This window comes from Anas platyrhynchos, chromosome 2 (genome assembly GCF_047663525.1).
Source record: "Anas platyrhynchos isolate ZD024472 breed Pekin duck chromosome 2, IASCAAS_PekinDuck_T2T, whole genome shotgun sequence".
Classification (NCBI taxonomy): Eukaryota; Metazoa; Chordata; class Aves; order Anseriformes; family Anatidae; genus Anas; species Anas platyrhynchos.
In genome coordinates this window covers 158,945,974-158,963,958 of record NC_092588.1, presented here as the reverse complement: position 1 = coordinate 158,963,958, position 17,985 = coordinate 158,945,974, and the positions used below count along the sequence as shown (strand labels likewise).

Sequence of the window (17,985 nt, the reverse complement as noted above, 5' to 3'; positions counted from 1 at the left end):
ATTGGCCGGCGGCGGGCGGCGGCGCCACGCGATTGGCTGAGCGGCTGAGGGCCCGCCCAGGGCGGGCGCCAGCAGGGGAGGGCGCTCGGCGTGAGGCCAGCGGCGGCTCCGCTCCCTCCTCCTCCTCCTCCTCCTCCCCGGCCGGGCCCGCAGGGGACAGCGACCCTCGCCAGGCGGCTCCGAGCCGGCCGCAGCCCCCCCCCCGAGGGTAAGGGTGGAGGGTGGGGGGCTCACGGAGCCCCCTCTGAAGGGCGGGAGGCCGGGGGGGGGCCCGACCGTGAGGGGCGGTGGCGGTGAGGGGGGGGGGGGGCGCCCGCTGAGGCGGCGGGGCCTTGTGAGGGGGGGGGCGGCGGGAAGGGGCTGAGGGGGCTTGGGGGGGCTGGGGGGGGGTCTCTGAGGGCTGTGAGGGGAGTTTCTGAGGGCTGGGGGGGGGTCTTTGAGGGTTGAGGGGGGTCTCTGAGGGCTGGGGGGGGTCTTTGGGGGTTATGGGGGCCTCTCTGAGGGCTGAGGGGGGGTCTCTGAGGGCTGAGGGGGGTCTCTGAGGGCTGAGGGGGGTCTCTGAGGGGTGCCCGCCCGGCCCCGGCCCGCAGCCGCTCCCTGCGCCCCCCCCCGGTACCGAGCGGCGGGCGGGGGCCGGCCCCGGCCCTTCTGAGGGGGCTGGGGGAGGGTTGGGGGGGTGCGGGCGCCGCCTTTGTCCCCTCAGGGGAGGCCCTGGGGCGGGCAGCCCGGCGTGGGGCGGCTCCTGGGGGGGTTCTGGGGTTCCTGGGGGCTCCTCGGGCTTCCCCCCACTCCCCAGGAGGCCGAGCAGGGCGGGGGGGGGGCTGTGGGTGCGCCCTGCTGACAGAAACCCCCCCGGCCCCCAACTCTGCCACGGTGGGTGTGAAATTCACGGTCTGCAAACGTATTAAACCTGACTCTTAATATAAATATATATACGATAAAATCCTTCCTAGGTGTTTGATAAGTCCTGCTTGCTTCCTCTTTTCTTTCTGTCCCCTGATCCCTATTTTACAAATAACTTTTAAAAAATAAGGTAAATGGGTCGTCTTCTTTGGAAGCCGGACTTTCTATATTTAACAAACTGCGTTCTTCCCAGCTTGCAGCTCCAGCAGTGCATCCGAAAGGCTCCTTGAATAGTATAATGGACATCCAAGCACGTTTCTAATGTTTCAGCCTGTGGGCTAGCAAGCCCTGCGCAGTGCCTCCCTCCGCAGGGCGCTCTGTCTGACGCTGCCGTAGCTGTGTTTTGCAAACTGAAAGGACAGGCCTGCCTGCGCTGGAGTTCTCCAACTGTAAAACTTATTTCCTCTTTGTTAGGCCTTAATTATTCCATCTGGTAGTGTGCGTCCTACTGGTATTATAGAATGTTCTGCTGTAACTCGATTAACTTTCTCTTTGAGGAAGATAAGAAATAATTCAACAATATTCAAGGCTGTAACATCATTATGATGAAGCAGTTTTGCCCAGCCAAGTAGTCACTTAGGCAGGGAGAAAGGGGGAGGCTTACGAGAACTGATGAGGCTTCTGACTCTCCTTTTAGTCGTGTTTCGGAGGATTCAGGGCTTCTTGCCCTCCTCAAATCAGATGAGGTGGACTGTTCAATTTTGAAAATAGCTTAATTGACTTTCTGTTGCAGTGGCAGCAATGTGCTCGGTTTTCTTTGTGAAATAATGACACCTTAGTGAGAAATAATTAGCCCAAAGGGAGAGTAGTTGATGCTTGTGAATGCAATTCACTCTCAGGCTGAAGGACACAGATATTATTAAATCTGTTTTGTGTGTCTCTACAGAAATGACACCAGGGAAAGATCAAATAATACAAAGAGGTGTCAGTGACTTGCAGATTGTGGCACTGGAAGCTCAGCCAGAGCCCGATGTTGCTATTGGCACAGCTCTGTGGGCGTCCAGCGAGCCCTCGGATGATGATGGGGAGGATCCAGCCCCTCGCCTGTGTGCTTATGGCAGGGGACACTCGCTAAGCAATTAATATCTAGCTTTATCAGGTAGTTTCTTAAAAGCTAACGACTCTGTCAGTCGGTTTATGTGCTGCTGGCCCGTGATCCTCGGGCTGGCTCTGAGGAGCGTTGAGCACCGCAGCTCAGCGCTAGGAATCGCAGGACCTCCCCGTGCGGGTTATCTGGGCAACTTGTTGGAGCACATCTCCAATTTGTCTGTGGGAAGCTTTGAAGGTTACGAGCGTTGTGGTGCTGCAGGCCAGGGCCTCGCTTCAGTCCTTGCCTTCTGCTCTGTCCGAGTGGGTTGTGGGCATCGTAGAGAGCAGAGGAGAGAGGCCGGGAGGTGAATAATGGCAGGGCGAGCTCCCGTAAGCTGCTGAAAGCAGCGTGGATGACTTCTGGTATCTGCATATGCCGTGCCTCGTGGTGCTGGGAAGTCTCATGTAAAGGTGGCAACGCCGCCTCTCAGGTGCTTGGTTCAGGGTGCTCCTTCATTTAACTTCTAAGGATGCTTGCCAGTGAAGTTTAGGTTTTAAATACCAAAGTGAACTTGTCCTATCGCGGCGTTAAACGCCCTCCACCACCCACCTGCCCCTCAACAGCGTGAGCACAAGACAACCCGGTCAGCAGAAACACCATGAAAATGGGAACAACTTTGTTTTTCAAAGGAGCAGTAGGTAAGGCTGCACGGAGGTTGGGCTAGGACTTGATTTCCATTCTTAAGCTTGTTCTATGAAGTCTGATGAATACTCAGTTTAAACAAATAAATTATATATCCCTCCAGAGTTAGTAGAAAGGGCTGACTCAGCCTTAATTTTAGTGAATGGAGCAGTAATTATAATTGAGGTCCCAACCCCTGGTGTGTTTTAGTGGTTGCCTCTCTTCCCTAGAAATAAATGAATCTGAGCCATTAAAACAAATTTGAGTTCTTGTAGAGTTCAGGGCTAGTTTGTACGTACCACCTGGTGCTTTTCTTGTTCTTGTGTGCTATTCTTCAGCTCACCTGCTGTTTAATAAACTCTCTATTCATTATCTTCAGCTAATAACTGCTCCCTAAATTGCATTTGTCTCCACATACATTGATGTGCAGACTTCCAAATTCTGATCTATGCCAAACTTATGACTAAGGGAAACCACTGGTCAGACAGGGTATGAATCTGTGAAGATGAATTCGAGCTACTTGCAATTCAAATGAAAGTGGTGGTTACTTAAAAGACAAATAGAATATAGTTGTACCTTGGTCTAGTCCAAAAAATCCCAAATAATTTATCTTGCCAGTCTCGATGTAGATTGAAGATAAAATCCATGTCTCCTCCTCGGAAACTTAAGAGCTCAAGGCATGTTACTCATCGTGTTGATGCCAGTCTGATTGCAGACAGTGAAAATATATTTTGTGTGTGTGCTTCTGGAGTTTGAAAGGCAAACTGGAAGAAGCTGATACTGCTCTGAAAGGCAGAGTTATTTCCTGTAGCTTCATGTTTATGCTTCCTGCCCCAACTAAAATAGATGAATCTCTTGCTTAGTCAAATGCCCGTGTGTATGGCTTCCTCATGTCTTAACAGTGCTATCAAACTCATTTTCTGTTTTGTATCTCCTCGGAGGCAGGTTAGATCATACTCAAATGTAGATCAGAGAAACGCCAGGCTCTGTGATTACAGCCTGCAGAGCGGTGGCAGAGCAGCCTGAGCCTGAGCCATCATCGCTGCTGTCCCCTGCTGCAGAGTTCATCTCCCGGAGGGAAGGGTAAATGTACTTTGGATCAGATCCTCGAGGGGGTGGCATAAAAGCCAGGCTGCCAAAGTACAGCCCGTGTGAACTGGGTGTGCAGGTAGGCTCGTCCAGATCACCCTCCTGTCCCTAGCCGTGAACTTCTGCGGCCTCCCACATCTCAGAAGCCAGTTTCATGACTTGGTATTTTGCACATGTAAAAGAATTTCTCGTGGGACGGAAAGGTCAGCGAAATCAGTTGCTGTGGATGTTATGCAGATTTTTAACTTGGTAACAATACAAGCACAATGCTTCTGGCTCACACTGCTGCTCTGTCTTGTTCACAGGGAGGCTCCTTAATACAGCTTGAAACTATAAATGTTCCAAATTATTTCAGAGTTTTGTGATATTCAAACTGTGCTGTGCTGGAATTCTAAACCCAAAGGACTATGGACAGACACCAGTGTGATACTGGAGCAGTGTTTAAGCTCTAAAAAAAAAAAATAATAAAAAGTCAGAGTGTCAAGGATTTGTTTGGGAACAGCCCTGCCCTCCCCAACAAGTTTAGTCTTAGACTTGTGTGACAGCGCCCGGGATGCCTGTGTTGTCCAAACGGGTGCTGATAGCAGCCTGTCTGCAGTTGCTGCTCTGCAAAACACAGCAGGCACGTGGTGCTGGGAGGTGGACGTGGTGCTGGGAGGTGGAGGTCTGCTGCCTAGCTGCAGGGGGATGTGTGTGTGAGGGGTAGTGCGTGTGGTGAAGCTCCAAAGTACGTGTCCTTCCCTTGGAACTGCTGCCAGGTGGGAGGCTGGTGGGTTACTTGCCGGAGGGAACAGGGAGGGAAGGGTCCGACTTCTTCCCTGCCTACCCAACTGTTAGAAAAGCATTTTTCTTGTTTTTTTTTTTTTTTTTCATCCTTGTCTGGCTCCTCTTGGAGTTTTTCCCCAGAGTGGCTGCCACTGAATTAGGAGCTCTCGTAAGAGGTAGCAAGATGCTAACTCCAAGGGAAAGCTAGCTGTGTCCTTGTGACTTGGACGAAACTAGCAAGCAAAAATCAGTTTTAGCTGCATAATTGAGGCCTGTTTGTGCAACGCTGCAGGCCTCGTACCAGATTTGTGTGTGAAGGTGAGAATTCCAGCCTCGTGGTGTGGTGACCTGCTTGTGTGGAGAGACCTCAGCACAAACAGGGCCGGAGTCTGTGCAGCCTGCCCCAGATGACTGCGTTGGCACGGGGGAAGATTTGCTATGTGGGAGGAATTAAGGCTAAGTATTAGGTGCATCCCTGCACCCTGGGTGACGTGCCACACGTGGTGTAGCTGGAGATTACCCTGGGCTGAGCAGTTCCCTCATGCAGTTCTGGCTATCAGGCTACTCCTGTGCAGCTGCAGGAAGCTTCCAGGAGAAGTATGCAGTTAATCACATCCATTAGCATGATTGAAATCCTGATTAGGCTGTGTCACCAACTCCGATTCTCCGCCCACACTCTGCCCCTTTTGTCTGGAGTCTTCGAGAGAGACGGGGAACAATGCAGGACGAAACCCAAGCTGAAATCCCTCCGGTCACTCTGGGCATCCTTGTGACAGGTAACCCTAGTAAGCCGTACAGCTGCTGGCTGCTCAGTCATAAAATCAGCCTCTGGTAGATAGAGGATCCCCCGCAACGCTGCCAGGAATCCAGCTCGACGTGAAGGAGGCTTGTCCTGCTCGTCAGTCGAGTGCTCGCAGCTTGCAAATGTTTGGTACCGGCTGAGCGCTGACACGTTGCCATAACGCCTCCGTCCCCGCTGGGTGCTGGGGCGGCGCCTCCCTCCTGCTGGCTCTGCCCCATCCTAGGCAGGGCCGACGTGGGGCAGCAGGGGCACGCAGGGATGGGGTTGTGCAGCCTTCGACCGAAATTAAGGCTCGGGGGGCTGCGTGCGGAGTTCTTGTAAGCCATTCAGCCTGGCTCCAGCTGAAACACGCCCAAAAAAAGAGGTCATTTTGCGAGCTCCGTTGTGCAGAAACTCCCTGCTTAAAACGTTAGTTGTTGGGACGATACTGTACACACTGGAGCTGTTTCTTTTTGAAAAAGCAAGCTTCTATCAGAGCATTAGGTCATCCGTTTCCACCGCATTCCGCCTGGGAGTGAGTCATTGTTCCTTTGGTGAAATTGCATTGGAGCTACATCATCCTGGAAAGCTGCTCTTCAGCCCAATTCAGGGTGTTGACACTCGCTTTAAACAAAGTAAAAACTATGGGAGCTTCAATCAGATGGATTTCAAAGTGTGTTTACACGCTCCCGTTAGGGCTCCTGAAGCCCTGCAATGTGGGATCAGTGCAGACCCAGCGGGACCCCCTGCCCATGGGGTTCTGAGCCCCCTGCCCTACGTGCGGCCGAGCTGGAGTTTGTGACATGCTTAACATGCTCCTGGGGGAAGCAGGCGTGTGCTCTCGCTTCTTGTCACTCTCATTGTCCCTTCCCTTCCCCCAGCCTGCCACTTGTGTGCTCACTGCGGGAGGTCTGTCTGTAGCTCCGTGCTGTTTGTCCCTCCAGCGGCGTGCTGCCGAGGTTTGTTCCCCTGTTGTGGTGTCTGTTCTGTACGGGGACTGCTCTGAGGCTGCAGCTTTTTGTCGGGCTCTCTGTGGCACCGTAACTGCGCGTGCTGTAAAGTGGGTTACGGTCAGGTGGGATTTCTCAGACTATTTTTAGGAGGCACATAACTCAGTAAAGGGGAGGCTGAAGGAACTGGCTGAGAAGGGGATGCGGGCAGGCTGCGGAAAGTTCATGGAGAAACGCTGCCCGTGGTGTGGCTGCGAGCCCTGCGGAGGTAAGGCCTGGGGAGGAGTGGGGTGAAGCATCCAAAAACACGGATATGTTCTGTTGGAGAGCCTACAGAAAGCATTTGTGTGTGTGACTGAGCGTTAGCACTGCTTCTAGCAGCTCTGGGTGCTCCCCTCCTGCCTGTAACGTCGTTGCTGTCTGTGCTGCAGCTCGTCTGGGTGGGGTGAGATGTCAGAACAAGTGCACGGATCTGGAGTTGGGGTTGTTGCTGCTGCTGGGGATTTTTCCTCTCATCCATTTCCGGGCCTTTTCCTGATTCACCTTGGGTGTTCTCCTTCTGTCAGTCTTCTGACTGCAGCAGCTGTTTCTCTACTGCAGTTGTGCTGGGTGTGGTGCTCGTTTTTAACATGCTCCTGCATCTCTCTGCACTGGTCTTAAGGAATCCCAGAGCAGGCGTTCTGCTGCCCATGGGTACCTCATTAATCACAGAATTGCAGGGCGTGGAAGGGACCCCCAGAGCTCATCGGGTCCAACCCCCCTGCAAAAGCAGGTTCCCTAGAGCAGGCTGCCCTGGTGGGCATCCGAACGGGCCTTGAATATCTCCAAGGTACTCAAGAAGGAGACCCCACAGCCTCCCTGGGCAGCCTGTTCCAGTGCCCCGTCACCCTCACTGTGAAGTTCTTCTGCATATTTTACTACTTAATAGTAAAAGTAACTGGAGACATCAAAACTGGAGGAGCGGAGACAAAAATCCCCCAGCCAGCTGCAGCAGCGGCTTCGAATTGGATGCTGCCGACATAAGAGGTAAAGAATGAGACAAAGAACTGAGTCACAGGCTTTTCCTTCCCTCCAACTGCTGTGGTGGCAGCAGATGGTTTCTTGTTTTGGTCATGAAATGAAAGCAGTTAGAAAAAGGGTTCTAGATGTTGAGAGAGATGATTTGGACTTCTAACTTAGCAGGAGCCGTGGATTTTAAGGTGATTCATATATGCAGTGGTAACTTAAATGTATTCAGGGATGCAATAGAAAGTCATGAGATGAGTTGTTGGTGCACAGCTTCAGGAGCGTTACTTGGCTAATAAAAGGAAAACTTGAGCATGTATGAAGTTATCCCTAAGAAGGCAGAGAGAAACCTCAGAAGAGCAAGGTGGGATGTGAAAGGAAACCCTTAAAATGACTCTGAGGCCTTGGAGGAGATGTTGGGTCAGCAGTGCAGGTGATACTTGCAGCCTGTGCCCCTGCTGAGGCTGCAGGATGGTTCCAGAAGCTTCCAGCAGGATGGGGCGACAGGACATCGTCACCTCGTATCCAAGTCTGGTAGTCCTTAGGTGGCCTGGGGGTGGCACATCCTAATGTGTCTCGGGGGAGTGCTGGGACACCGCCATGGAGCTCTGCGTGGGGTGCGCTGGGTGGCTCAGCTGTGAACGGGTTACATAAAACAGAGCTTATATATAACGCAGCCCACGTCATCTTCGGTGTTGCTTTTCTCAGGATATCTTCATGCTTAAAGCACATGCATTGCTTTTTCTTAGACTGTGCTTCCACCCATTGAAGCGTGTGAAAGATGAGAATTAATGGATATATCTCTCCTCTTCTGAGGAATGGATTTTTTTTTTTTAAACTGGTCTTTAGAGTAAAACATATTTTTTGTTTGTTTTTGTTGTGCATTGGGATTTGGACAGAGCACGTAGGGCAATAGGATCAAGTGTCACATTGGGGATTACATATTTGTCCCAGGGTGACCCTCTTAGTGGCTCGCATTGGTGTAATTGGTGAATGACTGCCTGGATTTATAGGGATGTATATCTGCATTAGCACTGCCTTGATGTAACCCAGGCTTATTTGCTTTTGGTCCAACCTACTTTCAGCTTGGGAATTCTCTTTTAAGGAGAGATTCTGTAACTTGCCTGAAACTGACATTTGCAGGCTTAATTCCCACTTAAATATAATGATGGTTTTACTACCAATAACGATTATTTATCTGAATACAGTGTATGGCGTTGCCTGGCTGCTGCAAGCCAAATGTGTCCAGTAAGCTGTAGGCTGACTTGAGAACCATGGCATTAGTGCAGGAGATGGCAATGATGGTTTTAAAATAATTGGTCAGCTGTTCTCTTGCTTGCATCAGTGATCTTGTTCTTATTCTTAAAACTATGACTCTTTAACTCATGATATTAATATTATCTTGATGTACTACGTTCTTTTACTGGCAGCTTCTGGGAGATTTCCCTCTCCCATAAAAAACGTGAACCCTGTGAAGGTGGGAAACAATTCCAAGCTGAGGTTTCCAACTCGCCGAGTGGCTGGTACTGCACAAAGACCTTGTGATGGGCACAGCCCTGTGTGTGTCTGCAGAAAGCTCCAGGGGCTTCCTCCATGTCTGACTTGGTTCTTTGCTGGAGGCGGACCTTCCCAGGGTTTGTGTTTGCTCAGTGCACTGCTCCGTGGTTCGGGTGTGCTCCATTTGCTGTCGGTGTACTAGAACCACACTCAGGTAGGGGGCTCTACCAGGGGGTTAGTGCGTGGCTGGGGTGGTGCTAGCTGGAAGCAGCTGAATTTGTGGGCTGGCAGGAGCTGGCCGGATTGTGCAGTAAATCTCCTTACACGTTTGATGAAAGCCTTCAGTTTTAAAGCACCGATCTGGGGCTCTGCTGGACCCCCGTGAGCTGTGTCTATGCTCAGCTGCTCCTTCTTCCATCTGCGCCCCTGCCAGCCTGACTCACTCCTGGCCCATGCTGCTGTTTTCCCCTTTACCTACCTTTCTTGCCCACCAAAGCCCGTCCGTGGGCCATCTGAGCTCATTGCGTGTGGGGTGCTTTTATTTTTGCTTCGAAGACCTTTCAGGAAGGCTGTTTGAGGGTTGATCAGAGCATGTAATTTAATACAGCGCTGCTAAAAACCTTAACTCCGGCTGGCATCAGCTGATCCGTGTCTTTTTTAAACGCGCTGCAGGCGTCTCTAATATTTTTCCCCTGGGGGACCGACTTCCTGCGATAAAATGAGATTTCCTTTTAAAGTAGAGGTCCCTGGTTATATAATGAGAGTAGGAAATGGTCCAAAAGTGACGCTGGGAGGATAGAGGAGTTATTTTGGTAATTGACTGTCAGGAAAGAGAATAGAAAGTTATGCTCGGGAGCGCACTGGTAACTTGCGTGCTCTTTGGGAAGTGAGAGGAAAACGTTTGAGGAGCTCAGTGAGGGAGTGCCCAGCTAGGAGCGGAGGCAGGGGGTTAAGTTATTAAGGGTGAAGCTGTACGGTGTGTCTAGGGCTCTTAAGCTAGCTCTTGCCAAACTGCCTGTAATCTCCTTGAAGAGGCTGCTGTGATTTGTCAGAGTAACGTGGCTTTGAGCTTGAGTCTCTAGGAGAGCCGTGGCAGCTTCTGCTTTTTCGACTCGAAGGCCTGAGTGCAGGGTATTTCTTAGCCATTGTGTGCTTGGGGGGCAGTTCCCTGCCCTTGAGGTAGTGTCAGAACGAGGGGGGCTCCATCCTTCCACCCACATTTTGTTCCCAGAGCCCCCTGGCAGTGCTGGAAGCAGCTTTTCCTGGCCAGGCCTGGAGCAGCAGCAGCTCGCTGCCTCGCCCAGCGCTCCCCTCCCAAACCCAAATCCATCTGCTACACACAGTGCTCCGTGCTGGGGCCCATCCTGCAGGGGTGCTGCTCCCCTGGGTTTAAAGCAGAGTGTTGCTCATGGGGTTTGTGTACGGCTCTTCCAAAGAAGCTTAAGACTGATTACTTCCAGATACTTACATCTCGAGTAATGAGATTTTCTGTTTTCTTGTTTATTATGTTTGTTATTTACGTCTTGTTCTGTGTTGTAGCTGACCATGCCTCCAGGAATACAGGCCAGGAGAGGAGGGAACAAAACAACAATTAATTTGGTTCCTATTTCTGTTTCTTTCCTGCTTCCTCAATAACCTGTATTCCAGTGCTGACATTGTGTCATCTTCAGGAAAATGGAGGAACTGGCTTCTCTTGGGCCACAATTGTGGGCTGATGGCACACGTGTTACCCACAACACATCGCATTTTCACACTTAGAGCTCTTGGGGTGAGGTTTGAGATCAAGATTTTTGGCAGAGCTCATGTGTGCTGGTAAGCTCCCTGGCCGTGGGGTGCTCTTGATGGTCATATGGGGTCGGCACCGCTTCGCCTCTTCCTGGGTGGGAGTGGGAAGGGAGGGATGAGGCTGTGTAGGTGCAGGGAGCCCAGTGGGAGGGTTACAGCTCCCTGCAGGCGTTGGCCTTGATCTGGAGCTGAGACCAACCCTTCTGGGATCCTCTCCTTGGGGATCCTTTCCTTCCCCTTAAAGAAACCCCATTTGGGGAGTGGGAGCAGAACGTGCCGAGAGGTGTTCTTGGTGTAATCAGTCACCTATCGCAGTGAAAGCAAACTCCATCCTGTGCTGATAGGAGCTGCATGCCCACAGACCATCCTTTGCCTCCCGGAGATCCGAGTCCTCCTGGCTGTGCTGGATCCCACCACGAAGGCGCTCGCCTCGGTCTGGTCCTGATCAGCCCCTCGGCCGCTTTCCCTCTGTGGCGTGCCTGCAGAAAGGCTGAAAACGCCAAAGTGATGGAAATAAAACCTTTTTCTTCCTCTGGGCCTGGGGTATGTTTGTTTTCTCTGCTATGTAATTTGTCCATGGCCTTATTTTTCAGCAGGCAAATATGCTGACTGTGCCTGTTACAGCTCCCAAATGCAATTCCCTGGCAGGCGTCACATCTCCTAATATCATTTTGAGGTGCTGATGTAATCGCATGGTTGAACGTGAACTGAACAGCAAATTACACCGTGCAAAACTCGCTCTTGCAATCTGTGTAGGATTTAAATACATTTGTTCACGTTATGTATCTTACAGGAGGCATTTATGCTGCTCAGCAATTTCACTTTTGGTCATTTAATGGAAGAAATGTGAATTTATTGAGTGCTGAGGGGGGAGATTGAGACTGACATGTGGCACATCCTTATCTCATCAGGACTTCAGTGGGAGTTATCCTCACAACTGCATTCTCAATAGCTAATTCAGCACAGTGTCTAATTTGCAAATTAGAAGAGGGTGACACAAGGAGTGCATAAAACAGGTAATCAAAGCTGAAATGCATTGGAGCATCTTGATTGGAGAGCTGTAAAAAGAAGCCTTTTTCTCAAGTTGTAGTGTTGCTTAAAAAAGATTTCACAATTTATAAACCGAGGAGTAAAACAAACAGGCTTATAAACAACCCTCTGGAACAGGAAGGTGGAACAGAAATAGTCTCTGATCTCGAGTGCATGACCCAGCCCGTGCAGAAATGCTCGGGTAGCGTTGCTCTCCCTACTAAATTTTTAAAGAAAAGGCACTTTCCAGGTTACCAAGTCACTTAGGAAGTGACCTTCCTACCCTGCCTACCTGGTTTTGTCCTGAAGTTATTTCAACTTTCAACTCCAGATGACTGGATGTAATTACCTAAGCAATATAAACTTTGGGTTAAGCTGGAAGTTGTTGCTGGGTCAAACTCCAAGGGGAAGCCGTGCATCCACCAGTGACTCTTGGTGTTTACTGATACCAGACTTCCAAAGCAGGTCTCTTTCAGCACTCCTGATAATGCTTTAGCTTCAAGCCTGAGCTCTTCTGCAGGGCTGGGGGTAGAAAAAGCCACTAAATGAGTGTGTGACACATACGTGGCATGTACTGGGGGTAGAGGGAGTACGAGCAAGCATCTTAGCACAAAGAGCAGAGCAGCGGGGCACAGTAAGCAGTGGTTGCAGGCGTGCAGCGTGGCTCCTTCGGTCTCCTTGTGCTGCCAGCACTGACCGGCTGCAGAAATGCCTTTTGCTTCCTGGGGGTGAATAACCCGTAGGCAGGCAGGTCTTAGTGAAGAAATGCCACGGCTCACAAGTCCCTACGTCTCCAAACAGCAGAGTTACCTTTGGTTACCACCACTACCTTTGTCCTCCTGGCACGGTTTATCGAACTTGTAGCTTGCATGTCGTGCTAATTGCCCCCGTGTCACTGCTTATCTCTTCTGAGAGGCTTTCTTTTAGTCTTTCAAAGTACAGGAGCCAGAAGCTTCAGATGAAAGCTCAGTGTTACGTTTCTCAGAAACATAATACCAAAAAAAAAAGAGGGGGTGTGCATATTGAGGGGTCCACTTTCGTCTACCAAACAGGGAAGTACCCTGTGTTTTGGGGGATTCTGATTCAAATCCTGTATTTCTTATCTGGAGGCTGCCTGTCTCTATCTTAGCTAGCTTTCACTAAATGACTTCTTTAGTCTCCTTTTTTTTTAAAAAAAAAAAAAAAAAAAAAAGTTGAGTGTTGGAGTTACTGACTGGATCGCTCTGATTAAAGGCCGCCTGCTTTCCCCTTTCTTCGGGTAACCTCTGGGTTAATTGGCTCATTCCTCCTAGCTGAGGCTGGAAGGCTGCAGCGAGTGAGCTGCAGGCAGCAGGCGCTTGGATGAGGGAAGAAACGAACCAACCACAGGGTGAAACTTTCGGAAGCATCTGTGTTTGCCTCTGGAAAGGGAGCTGAGAGCAGGCAGCCTGTGCCTTGCGAGAGATCTGCGGGATTGGTTTGGTCACAGGACACAACCAGAGCTGCTCTCGATTCCTAAATACTACAGGGCTTCTCGGTTTGCTCTTTGTTCTTCATTCCTGTGATCCAGCTGTTAATAAATGCTGCTGCATTTTGATTTGTTTCACTCGTGCTATGCAATGGCAAACTAATTCTGCATCTGTTTCTCTTTTGCTTCTTGTAGCTGAGTTGAGGATTCGCGTACGCTGGAGGAAAATACCAGGGGAGGTCTGGAAGGAGGCGCAGACGTTGGCATGCTCGGCTGCAGTGCAGGGAATAGGATGCTCGGGTGTCAGGGCTCACAGTGTCTGGCTTATGTCCTTGGGATTACTTCTGATTTTACCCAGCAAGCCTCTTGCATAAAACCAAAGCAGTTCTTGAGGGAGAAGTAAAAGCCTTGAGTGTTTGGCTAGGAGGGACGGGCAGATGCTCTGGCTGCTCTTGCTCCTGGCCCAGCTGCCCTGCGGGAGCTGCTGCACTGTGCGAGGTGCCACAGGTTGGAGAGCTCTGCCCAGAAGGAGGCAGGAGGGTCTGGGTGGTCTCTGGCTGAGGAAGAAAAAACAAAACAAACAAACAAAAAAAGAGCAACAGGATTTCAGCTTCCAAGGTGTGGAGTCCCCTTCACCCAAAGTGGGGGTGCTGCAGGCACTTTAGGTATTTCAGCCTGATGCTTTGTGCGTGTTTTGTGTGCTGGGGGTATGCGGAGTCCTTGCAGAAGGATGCCTCCCTTGTGAATCTGATATTCTGATCTTCAGCACAAGTGCCCGTGCCCTTGGGCAGGTGTGGTGTCAGAACCACAGACACAGTTGGGTGGAGGGTTTGGCTGTCGGGGCTTTGGTTGAAGCCACCTTTTGAAAGCAGTGTCTGAGCTCCTGCAAGGGGAGCCCAAGAGGTGTGTTTTCCTTCCCTTTGGAAGAAAGGATGGTGGTGTGGGTGCTATTCCCCTTCCTCATTCATTCTCCAAGGGTACCTCGAGCTGTGGCAACCTTTTCCTTCCCTGCTGCTGTGTTCTTGTTCTCCAGCCTGAGGCCAGCTGTGTGCAGGTCAGGACGCTTGCTCCTTACTTGAAAGGGATGTAAAGGGACTGAAGGGAGGCTGTAAGAGTTAAAAAGCTCTTCTTTTGAACGTGGGGGGGAAAGCCATTCCCCAAACCCTCTGATACTCCGAGTCAGGAGTCACCCCCTTGTGTTCTTAATAATTTGCCTAAAAATATCTCCATAAGCATGCTAAATCTAAAGAGGTAGGAATATTTAAAAACAAAACAACAACAAAAGAATATTTTCTGAATAATCAAGCAAACTTTCTGTGCGCCATCTTCAATCACGGACTGAAATGAACTTTCTGAAGCACAGCAGCGTGTAACAAACAGCTTTTTGACAGAGTTTGCTGCCGGGAATGATCTCATCCTAGTGACCAAGCGGTCTCTGTGCAATGCTCCAACTATTTGCTGAAGCAGAAGGATGCTGAACGGGCTGACCACCGAGCAACTCGCTCGCGTGCAGCCGTGGCGCGGTGGTAGGTGGGAGTGCCAGCAGAGCAGCTCCTCACTGCCCTTTGGAAACGGGCTCTGGTCTCTGAGGTGGGTTCAGGTGGAACTACTCCCTGTGAATGTAGTGTGTTTTTCTGGCAATCGTACTGATAAGTTTTAAAAAGAATCTGAATGAAATCCAGTCTTACCGTTTTTACTGAATATGATCTCTCTCTTCATAGTTTTATTTATTTTAGAGCTCGAGTACGATGAGTTGATCATCATTAGTTCATGAGAGAGGATTAGATCAACGAGTTGATCATTTAGAGCTAGAGTACAATGAGTTGATCAGTTGAAGTCTGTAGTAAGAGCAAACCCAACCCCAGCTCTTCGTGTTCTGTGCTGCTTGTGGGAGTCGGCAGTTATATCTGTCTCACTGAGCTGGAATTCAGTCATGTGCCAGAAACAAAAGGAGTTTGAGTCTAAGTTGGTCTTAAAACACAGAGCTCCCGTTCCTCAAGCTGTAGTAGTTGTTGTTCCTTCGGTTTCTCACCACTCTGATTATCTGTTGTCCTTGAGTGCGTTGTGAGCCACAGGCTGATTCCAGTTTGAAACGCACTATCTGTGTGTAGGGGGAGCCCAAAAGTTCCCATTCAGCTCAAATTCAGACGGTTTATTTCTGTCTGTTGGTGAAACGCTGGGAACTGTTTAAAAAAACAATAATGCAGCTGGATGGGAGACAGCGTAAGATACTTATCTTCCTTCTTGGAATTTGTCTTAAAAATGGGGCTGGGGGGAAAGAGTTCATCAGTTATTTTGGAACTGAAACAGCCTCTAAATATGAATGCAGCAGGAGTGGGGGCTGCTTGCTGGGAGCTGCAGACTGGGAAGTCCCCAAAGGCAGGGCATCCCCTTCCCACCTCCAGGCCAGGTTTCACTGGTGGTGCCAGGATTTGGGAGCACAACCTGCGGATGCAGAGCTGCAGTCAAGATTCTGGTGCATTGAAGCAGCACGACAGCTTCAGGTCTCGCTGGTGAGCCTGCAATAGATCCTAAACCCACGGATCCTAAAACCATGCAGGCACAGGCGGTTTGCAGGTGACTCCTCCCAGGGCAGCCCCATGCAGCCGAGGGCAGCATGAGCAGGGTGGGTGCGTGGGCACAGCTCCTAGTAAAGGATCTTTACTAGGAATGGGTTTCTTTTGCCACTGGGACAGCCCTTAGGGTTCTTCCCTGCTCGCTCAGGGCCTTGCTGCCCCAGATAAAGGACGTGCCGTGTGCGTGTTCCCCGCCCTCCCTCGTGCAAGCTCCTGCAGCTGGGGGCTCTGCAGCACTTCTCGCTTCCAATAGCTGGGAGAAATGAGAATCATATGGGTTGAGCACACAGCTGGAAGCCTTATTGGCACATCAGGAACGTGTTCACAAGGGGGTTTTTCATCTAGTCATACCCCAGTGCTCGCTGTATTGTTTGCATAACTTTGGATTTCTGGAAAGTAAGGCTTAAGGTAGGGAATCAGTGCACTAATTTGTGCTGTGAAGTGCCCTTGTTGTACAGTTCTCACTCTTGATGGGAAACTGCTACTGATCTTTATGTTTTCAGAGCAGAAATGATGTGAACTTGCCCTGGTAAGCATAGCACAGATCTGGGATTGCACCAAGCTCCCCTCGTGTAGGGTGTTGTCATCGTGATGATGCTCTCTGTGGCTGCTCCTTTGTGTTCAGCGAAATGGAATAGGGTCTGTGGGGAGGGAATCCTCACCGATGCTGAGTCTCACTCTTTTCTCCCCTCTAGTTCTTCTCCATCTCACATTTTATTCCCTGTGACCGAACAGCAATTTACAAAGATGCAGCAAAATAAAAATAGATGAGTCTCACGTTCCCCGTGCCTCTAGCTGTTCTGGCCATGGCCATAACTCCTCGATGTCTGTGCGTATTTTGTTAAAGTTTAATGATGCACCGCAGTGCCTCAGAGGGGGGAAGGTGAGTGTCAGAGTGTGGTTGTACCCTGTGGTGCTGTGCTCTGCAGCCATCCTGCAGGGTATCGCTTCAGAGCCTGCGTCAGGTACAGCGCTGCGGGTATCGGGTCTCAGGACTGAGCTGACTCCTTCACCTGATCCGGCTTCTCAGAGCTGTCTGCTCCTCGTAGCCTGCTATCATCTGTGTTGGGTGCTCAGAGGCTGTTCTGCTTCACACCAAATGGGGCAAATCTCTTTTCAGAGGCAGTGGCACAATGGGAAGTTGGTGCCCTTCCTCTTGTCTACTTATTTTTTTGCAAACTTTAGAAACATTCCGCCTTAATTATTCTTTTAAAGCCGTGAATGAGTGTTTGTCAGGTAGTTTCAAGTCCAGTTACTTTTGCCTTTAACTTGCCAAGGAGCGATACGGTGACTTAAGCAGCCACAGTTCTGATGCACAATGTTAGCGTGTTGTAGCTCAGACTAAATGTGTAATCGATTTGCAAATTGGCATCGAATCAGACTGTAAAAAGAAAAGGGGAGGGGGTTGATGGTAGTTTGCTTATCTTTACAGGTTTTAAAAACCAACCACCAACAGAAGGCAGTCTGAGTCCCAGGGACTGCTTCTCTTAGGAGAGAAGAGAATTTTCAGTTGCAAGCAGGCTGCATTTTTACATCACCTCAAAGTGTGAAGACTCCTATGGAAACCCCAAAAGCACAGCCCCTATTAAAAAAAATATATCTACCCAACACTTTTAGGTAGTTTATGGGGTGATAGTGGCAGATGGAAGGGAAAAGATGTCACAAAGAGTGCAGTCCTGTTCTGGGCTGCGCCTTCCCAAAGGCTGTTTGGCACACGTTCTGTTTTGCCCCTTCTTTCCCCCTCTAAAATGAAGCAGTTCTGGCTGTTTTTCTGTTTTCTCAGCGCTCGTGTGCTTGACAGTGCAGCAGGAGGCTGTCGGTCAGGTAGAGGAGTGCTCTGAATCAGGCTGAGTGCTGTGGGAAAAAGAGGTAAAATGGGCTGCTTTGTGCCTTGGAAATGTGATACGGAATCTGTTAGGCAAATAACTAAATGTTAATGATCTTAATCCTACCTGGCTCACTGTTCTGACCTCTATCTCCCCTTCTTCCCTTTCAGCAGGTACGGATATCGCTTTCTGCTTCCACCTTGCACAACAAATCTACCCGTGCTTGCTCTGATTTTAGCCAGAGGCCTGAAACGTAGGTGCTGCAGGACACACAAGGGGAGAACAGCTGATTTGTGTGGCTCCCCCTGCCCACCTTAATTCCCTGGTGCTAGGTAGGAGTGACAGGGAAGCCAAGTGATCTCCAGAACACAGCCAGCAGCTGTCCCAGGCTGAGCTCCACCAGCCCCAGCATGCTGCTCGTAGCAGGGCCAGGGACAGCAGGACGTGGAAGGGTGGTCTGCAGCTTCTGAAGGTGGGGTTCAGAATTGATGGGGGTGTTCTGCAGATCGTTTCCACCCACACGGTGTCCTCATGAGGCTCTGATGGCTGCATAACCAGGCTCCATTGTGCGCTTCACTGTGTCAGCAGCTCTGCTGCCTCAGCATGCTGATACTGCACAGT

General features: G+C 50.4%; 1 protein-coding gene across 12 annotated transcripts in view; it reads left to right on the top strand.

Annotated features, from left to right (window-relative positions):
* The first annotated feature begins 49 nt into the window (after positions 1-49).
* The window catches only part of MAP4 (microtubule associated protein 4), a 138,786-nt gene continuing 120,850 nt past the window's right edge, over positions 50-17,985 (top strand). For 9 of the 12 annotated variants that reach the window (XM_038173899.2, XM_038173898.2, XM_038173893.2 and 6 more), the window contains exon 1: positions 51-208. The gene's annotated coding sequence lies outside the window, so the exon portion shown is untranslated. Of the gene's footprint in view, positions 209-5,173; positions 5,245-17,985 lie in introns of those variants that run through there. The other 3 variants (XM_038173900.2, XM_072034054.1, XM_038173892.2) reach the window with 3 other exon arrangements.